This window comes from Miniopterus schreibersii, assembly GCF_964146895.1.
Source record: "Miniopterus schreibersii genome assembly, chromosome: Y".
Classification (NCBI taxonomy): Eukaryota; Metazoa; Chordata; class Mammalia; order Chiroptera; family Miniopteridae; genus Miniopterus; species Miniopterus schreibersii.
This window is the reverse complement of record NC_138120.1, coordinates 3,848,256-3,856,943: the sequence shown is the minus strand read 5'-3', so window position 1 is coordinate 3,856,943 and position 8,688 is coordinate 3,848,256. Positions and strand designations below refer to the sequence as shown.

The 8,688-nt window shown below is 36.9% G+C and overlaps 1 pseudogene across 1 annotated transcript; it reads right to left on the bottom strand.

The window, feature by feature from the left end:
• Positions 1-5,717: 5,717 nt before the first annotated feature.
• LOC308551967 (ras-related protein Rap-1A pseudogene) lies at positions 5,718-6,429 on the bottom strand (annotated as a pseudogene). Its single transcript has one exon. The product of its transcript is annotated as a ras-related protein Rap-1A pseudogene (transcript).
• Positions 6,430-8,688: the final 2,259 nt, after the last annotated feature.

Below are 8,688 nucleotides of genomic sequence, written 5' to 3'. Positions count from 1 at the left end.
TACATAAAAGAAAGCTTCCATTAGACTGTCAGGTAATTTCCCAACAAAACAAAAGAGATTGGCATATAATATTGAAAGTGATGAAAAACATGTACCTAAAACCAAGACTATTCTACCCAGAAAAGGCTATTATAAATGAAGGAGAAATAAAGAGCTGCTTAGACAAGAATAACCTAAAATAATTCATTATCAAAAATGTAGTATTAAAAATGTTATGGACACTTTTTTAAGAAAAATAAAAATAAAAAGATAGTTATTAAAAATAAAATGGCAGTAATAAAGAAATATGTTGACTAGAGAGACGGCAGAAGATAGGACCTTACTGAGGGTGAGAACGCGAGTGGCTGTGTATGTGCAAGGAGAGTAGGTGTGTTTGTAGGGAGCATCTGTCAGTCAGTGCAGGAGCTCCCTGGAGGTTCAGGAGCTCGTGGTGGAAAAGCTGCTCAACTGGGCTTTTTTCTCTGATTGAGAGTAGAGAATGCCCATATTGGAGGATCCTTAGGGTCCTCCTTTGGGGGAGGCTGTGGGGAGCACACCAACCCAGCAACCAGAAGCCACAGACTGGCATGAGGCCCTGCTGGTGAACACCCAGTGCTACCCATAAAGGCCTGATGCAGTGACCTGATGTTCTTGAACTGGTGCCCCTGGACAACCACATTGTCAACCACCTCATTGATCTAGCACACTCTGGCTTCCTGCCAGCATGCCTCCTTAATGGGGCACACATGGCCTGCCTGCCTGCCCTACCTCCTTGAACAACCCACCATGCCTGCCTGTCTGCTTTTATGACTCCTTGAAACAGCACAACTGGCCTGCCTGCAACTGGCCCTCCTGCTCACTAGTCTAACATATATGCACATAATATAGGAGCACCCAAATACATAAAAACTTCTGGAGGACTTTAAGAGAGAGATTAACAGCAGTACAATTATAGTAGGGCACTTTAACACCTCAGACTCTGACATCACTGGATAGATCTTCTAGACAAAAAATCAACAAGGACACAGCAATCCTAAATGACACACTAGATCAGATGGAATTAATTGACATTTACAGAACAGTTCACCTCAAGCTGCAGAATATACATTCTTCTCAAGTGCACATGGGACATTCTCAAAGCTAGACCACATGTTAGGACACAAAACAAGCCTCTACAAGTTCAAGAAGACTGAAATCATATCAAGCATCTTCTCAGATCACAATGGCATGAAATTAGAAATCAACTACAATGAAAACACTAAAAGATATTCAAACACACAGAAGTCAAATAACATGTTATTGAACAATATATTGGTTACCAAAGATATCAAGAAAGAAATAAAAAAAAACTTTCTGGAAACAAATGAAAATGAGTACATAACAACCCAAAATCTATGGGACACAATGAAAGCAATCCTGAGAGGGAAGTTCATAGCACTACAAGCTTGCCTGAAAAAATAAGAAAAACTTCTAAAAACTTATCTAACATTACAACTTAAAGACTTAGAAAGAGAACAATGAAAAAAGCCCAGAGTAAGTAGAAGGAAGGAAATAATATAGATTAGAGCAGAATTAAATGACATAGAGACTACAAAAACAATATAAAAGATCGATGAAACCAAGATCTGGTTATTTGAAAAGATAAACAAGATTGATGAACCTTTAGCCTGAATTTCCTAGAAACAAGGAGAGGGGACCCAAATAAACAAAATTAGAAACAAAGGAGGTGAAATAACAACTGACCCAACAGAAATACAAAGGATTGTAAAAAAAAATACTATGAACAACTATATGCCAACAAGCTGAACAACCCAGATGAAATGGACAAATTCCAGGAAAAATACAACCTTCCAAAACTACATCAGGAAGAGTCAGAAAACCTGAATAAGTAATGATGAAGTTGAAGCAGTAATAAAAAAAACTCCCAGCACACAAAAGTCCTGGGCTGGATGGCTTCAAGGGGAGGTTTACCAAACAACCAAAGAGAAGCTAACATGTATCCTCCTCAAACTATTTTTAAAAATCCAAGAGGAAAGAACACTTCCAAGCTCTTTATATGAGACCAGCATTAGCCTAATTCCAAAACCAGATAAAGACTACAAATAATGAGAATTACAGGCCAATAACTCTCATGAACATAAATGCTAAAATCCTCAACAAAATATTAGCAAATTGGATCCAACAATATATTAAAAAGATCACACACCATGACCAAGTGAGATTTATTCTAGGATACCAGGCTGGTATAATATTAATAAATCAAAAAATGTGATACATCATATAAATAAATTGAAAGACAAAAGTCATATGATCATATTAACAGATGCAGAAAAAGCATTGAACAACACCCAGAATCCATTTTTGATAAAAACTGTGAGCAAACTGGGAATAGAGGGAACATACCTCAACATGATAAAGGCCATATATGACAGACCTACAGCCAACATCATACTCAATTGTCGAAAGCTAAAACCATTTCCCTTAAAAATAGGAACATGACAGGGATGTCCACTTTCACCACTCTTATTCAACATAGTACTGGAAGTTCTTGCCACAGCCATCAGACAGGAAGAAACAATAAAAGACATTCAAATTGGAAAAGAGGAAGTAAAACTGTCATTGTTCACAGATGACATGATACTGTACATAGAAACCCTACAGATTCTACCAAAACACTAGATTTAATAAATGAATTTGGCAAAGTAGTAGGATACAAAATTAACACCCAGAAATTGATGACATTTATATACATCAATGGAAAATTCACAGAAAGAGAAACTAAAAAATCAATTCCTTTACCATCGCAACAAAATAATTAGGATACTTGGTAATAAACCTAACCTAGGAGATAAAAGATCTGTACTCAGAAAACTACAGGATGTTGAAGAAAGAGATAGAGGAAGATATAAACAACTGGAAGAAAAAAACCATGTGCATCGGTTGGTAGAATTAACATAATAAAAATGTCCATATTACTCAAAGCAATCTATAAATTCAATGCAATCCCTATTAACAATGGTATATTTTACATACCTAGAACAAACACTTCAAAAATTTATATGGAACCAAAAATGACCCTAAGTAGCTACAGCAATCTTGAGAAAGAAGAACAAAGTTGGAAGTATAATAATACCAGATCTCTAACCATACTCCAAAGCCACTATAATCAAAACAGCCTGGTACTGGCACAAGAACAGGCATATAGATCAATGGAACAGAACAGAGAACCCAGAAATCCACCCTAGCCATTGTGGTCAATTAATATTTGACAAAACATGTAAGAGCATACAATGGAGTAAATACAATCTCTTCAATAAATGGTGTTGGGAAAACTGGACAGGTATTTGCAAAAAAATAAAACTAGACCACCAACTTACACCATACACAAAAATAAATTCAAAATGAATAAAAGACTTAAATGTAAGTAATGAAACCATAAAAATCCTAGAAAAAACCCATAGGCAGCAAAATATCAGACATCTCTTCCAGCAATATGTTTGCTGATACATTTCCTAGAACAAGGGAAACAAAGGAGAAAAAAACAAATGGGACTATATCAAAATAAAAATATTCTGCACAGCAAAAGAAACAATGAGCAAAATATAAACAGAGCCCACTTTATGGGAGAACACATTTGCCAAAGATACATCTGATAAGGGGTTCATATCCAAAATATATAAGAAAATCATACACCTTAACAAAAGATAGACAAAGAATCCAATTAAAAATGGGCAGAGGACCTAAATAGATGCTTTTCCAAAGCAGACATACAGATGGCCAACAACCATATAAAAAAATGCTCAAAGTCACTAATCATAAGGGTGAGGAAAATTAAAACCAAAATGATATATCACCTCACAGCTGTCAGAATGGCTAAAATCAACAAATCAACAAACAACACATGCTGGAGAGGATGTGGAGAAAAGGGAGCTCTTGTGTGCTGCTGGAGGGAATGCAGACTGGTGGAGCCACTATGGAAAACAGTATGGACCTTCCTCAAAAAATTAAGTATGGAATTGCCCTTTGACCCAATGATCCCACTTCTAGGAATATATCCTAAGAAACCCAAAACACCAATCAGAATTATACTTCCCTATGTTCATAGCACTGCAACTTACAATAGCTAAGATCTGGAAATAGCTCCAGTGTTCATCAGAAGATGAGTGAATAAAAAGGCTGTGGTACATTTACACCATGGAATACTATGCAGCTGTGAGAAAAAAGGATCTTTTACCCTTTGGAACAGCATTGATGGACCTGTAGAGTCTTATGCTAAGTGAAATAAGCCAGTCTGAGAAAAACAAGTATCACATGATCTCACTCATATGTGAATTTTAATGAACAAAATAAACTGATGAATAAAAGGGTCGATAGACAAAAAAAGAGGACATCTGTAATACTTTCAATAATAAAGATAATTTTTTTTTTTTTTTAAAGAGGAGAAAGATAAAGCTGTGGGATTTGAGAGTTGTGTTACAGCAGTCAGCAACTATGTGTATAAAGGAGTCTGATCCTGCCACATTACTTGAAACCAGCCACACATTGCTCATTGCTATATGGCAAAGAAGTAAAAAATAAAGTTATTAATGCTAGCTACAATTAGATTCTCAGGCCCATTGTGTTGAGAACCAATAGATTTCATAGATTCCAAACCTATTTTATTTTTTAGAGTACATCCTTCTCCTTTACTAAAGTGAAGCATTTCAGCAGCTTTGGCAAAAAGAGTACAATTACTATATCTTGGATCTCTCACTTTCCTTCCTGTTTGATTTAATATTTATACTTCATGAATGAATGGTGAACAAGTAATATTTGTGAATCACTGTGTGTTGCATCCTAAGATGGGTTTAAAAATGGCTGATATTCATTACTTGATCAAGAAATTTAAAATAGTGCCTGTTTACATAATAGAATATTATTCAGCTATAAAATGATAGTTTCTAATATAACATGAAAGAATGTAAAATATATAGTAAATGATAAAATCTAAATAAAAAATACCACATAATATGATTCAATTTATAAGAAATATTTACAGAGAATTTCACAGACTAATATACAGAAAGTATATTAGTTGATACCAGGAGTTGCGGACTAAAGTAAGAAGAAATGGAAATTCCTGTAAATGAATCCTTCCACTCTTGTGAATCCTTCAGAAAATTGCAGCATTGGTGTACTTTTTTTTTTTTAATGTACTAAAATTTAATCATTCATAAAAGCTGTAATTTAATCTGATAGTAAAACACAAGAAGCAATATTAGAGTTGGTTTAGTATATTATATATTTTAGCTTTGAAAGCAATAGAAATCAGTTATTCCAGTTTTTTTTCCTATAAAAGACCCATTTTTCCAAAGCATTATGGACAATTGTGATTAGAACATGACAGAATGATATTTCATAATTTTTAAATATAAAATGAAGTTAATGACTCAAAAAAGTTATCTGCTATAATGAGTCTGAGGGGGAATTTCACCATCTATATCATTACAGATATAAAGTATAATGGTTTAACATTTTAGTGCCGGACAGGAGGAATCATGATAAAAAGGTCAATATGAAATCATTTGATTATAGTAGCAATACCTAACTTCTGAAATGCATCGATGCTCTTTTATATAATCATATTAGAGTCGAGTATATTTATTTTGACATCTGTTATAACTGCTATTGCAAAGGAGAAACACTATTGTCTTATTTTCCAAGAGATATACGTGGAGCATTTTTTTTTTTTCCTCCAGGGAACTTGTGCAAACCAACATAAGATCTAAATTCTTCACATAATATATAAAACAGGAGAAGCCTTTTCAGATTTATTTTTTGAAGTCTGGAATGCTGGTACTTTCCAATTAGGCAACAGTTCTTCATTCCTGTAATCTGGCTCAGAGATGCTGCTCACTGCGGGTCTAAAGCAGCAAATAGGATTTCTTTTTAGGCTTCTTGTTTTACTTTGGTGTTTTTCTATTTATCCATCTGACCAGGTCATAAAATACCTCATTAACGTTGATCTTTGACTTTGCAGAGGACTCTAAAAAGGCACAGTTACACCATTGTCTTGCTAAATTCTGATCCTGTTTTTTGCCAACTACTGGCTTATCTTCCAGGTCACATTTATTGCCAGCCAAAATCATTGGAACATCTTCTGTGTCTTTAACCTTTAAAATGTTTGCTCAGGTCCTATAAGTCATTAAACGTGGACTGAGCTGTAATAGAATATACTAGTGCAAACACGTGGCCATTCTTCATATACAAATCCGTCATCGCTGTAAATTGCTCCGTTCCTGCTGTATTTCGAGCATACACTGTTGGTGATCTACTTCAGCTTGCTTTCTGTAGGAATCTTCTATGGTTGCGTCATATTTTTTAACAAAAATTTCCTGAACAAACTGAACTGTCAGAGCAGACTTCTCCACGCCTCCTGAACCGAGGATGGCTAGCTTGTACTCATACATGAAGTGGTCTGCTTAAATACTGACAATCCCCGCGGTCCTGCGCCGCTGTGTCTCGCTACTTCTCTCCCCCTCCCCTCCCCTCCCCCTCCCCTCCCCTCCCCCTCCCCTCCCCTCCCCCTCCCCTCCCCCTCCCCTCCCCCCCTCCTCCCCTCCCCCCCTCCTCCCCTCCCCCTCCCCTCCCCTCCCCCTCCCCTCCCCCTCCCCTCCCCTCCCCCTCCCCTCCCCTCCCCCTCCCCTCCCCTCCCCCTCGCCCCTCCCCTCCCCTCCCTCCCCCTTACCTCCCCTTCCCTTCCCGCTCCCCTCCTTCTGGCTGTGGCTCTGGCTTGGGCTCTGCGGCGGTGGCCTCGAGAGCACCGGCGGCAGCGCTTCCAGAAGGCGCACGCACTCAGCACGCCTGGTGTACTTCTTAACCACACTATCGTGAAAGATTATGAGCCAAAACCAATTCCCTGTCTCTGAATGCCTGATTCACAGAGACACTGTCAGATAATAAATATTTATTATTATTTTAAATTGTAAGGTTTTAGGTAATTTGAGAGAGATAACTAATATAAGAGCTTTAGCATAATATACAAAGTCCTTTCTAACCTAACCAGCATCTTACTTAATGGGGTGTCACCTAATCTTTCTTTTCCCAGGTTTTCTGACTCTTTACATTATTGCTTACATTTGGTGTTATAGTCCCTTCCTTTTTCTGCTTGGCAAAATTATACTCATCTTTTAAGATCAAACTAAGGTGTCACTTCAGGCAGAATTAGTTCCTTCTCATCCCATTTCCCTATCATTAGAATTTCGATATTCCACACTAATTATGTTTACGTTTTGTGGCTCCCACTGATCAATGAAGGCATATGATAGGTATGTCTTACTCATCATAACATTCCTAATGTCTAAATCAATACCTGGTGTATAGTAATATCTCATTCATGCAAAATTTTAAATGAAACAATGAGAAAATCACTTGTAGAAATAGGAAACTTGGGGAAAACCAACCTTGAGTTTTAACCTGTAGACTCTGACGTAATTGTGAGATACATTATGGTAGAATTTCTCAATCTTAACACTACTGGTATTTTAAACTAGATTATTCTCTGTTGGTGGTGGTGGACATATTGGTGTGTGCATTGTAGTACTTCTTTTGTTAATCCTCATCTGAGGATATTTAATTACCTCTGTTTTAGGATTGCCTCAGTGACTGCCATCTTTATATCAAACCAGTGGAGCCCTCTACAATTCCACATATGATAAATTCAGGAATACTAACAAACTTATAGGTGGTTGAAAGGCATTTTATAAACTATCTGTAGCAAAAACTGGGTGATAAGAAAACCAGCCTAGGGCTCATAATCAGGAACCCACAGGCAGCCTCCACGTACCATCAAGCTTGGGCATGTCTCATTGGCCACAAATATTTATAAAAATAAAAATAAAATATAGAAATAGCCATTTAGTTAGCAATCATGTTTATTACATCTAGTCCATCCCGAAATCCCCACGGTAAAGATTGTTACCATTTACACGTAAGAAAGCAGTATCTCAAAAGTACTTGCTTCAGGTCACACAACTTTTTGACAGAATGATAATTTGCACCTAATTCGTACTTGCTTTGAAACAGAAACTTTCCTCACTTCCTTTTTGTCTCATGTCCTATATTTGTAAAAGATAAAATCAGATAATAAGGTATAAATTTTAACACAAATGCAACGGGTGATTAATATAATGCCCTCTCACTATCTCTAACTTTAAATATTCTTCCCCTTTTTAAAAAACATATCTTTATTGATTTCAGAGAGAGGAAAGGAAGGGGAGAGAGACAGAAACATCAATGATGAGAGAGTCATTAATCAGCTGCCTAGCCCACAACCCGGGCATGTGCCCTGACCAGGAATTGAACCCTGATCGTGTGGATCCTAGGTTGATGCTCAACCACTTGCTGAGCCATGCCCGGCAGGGGTTCCCTTCTTTTTTTTGAGGCCACTGTCTATTCCACATCATTGTATTTTTGAAGCAATGGTTCTCAAAATTTAGCATGTGTCACTGAGAGGACTAATTAAAGGAGATCTGGAGAAATCCTGAATATTTCTATTTCTAAATAGTTCCCAGGTGATGCTGAAGTTATTTGCTGGCACCGTATTTTAAGTACTGGTCTGAGCATCACCCAAATATCACATTCAAAACTTATTATTTTTATCTCCAGTACTTTCCTCCTGATTTATTATTCTCAGCTCTGTCTTGGCAACAGTTCGTAGTTCCATTTTCC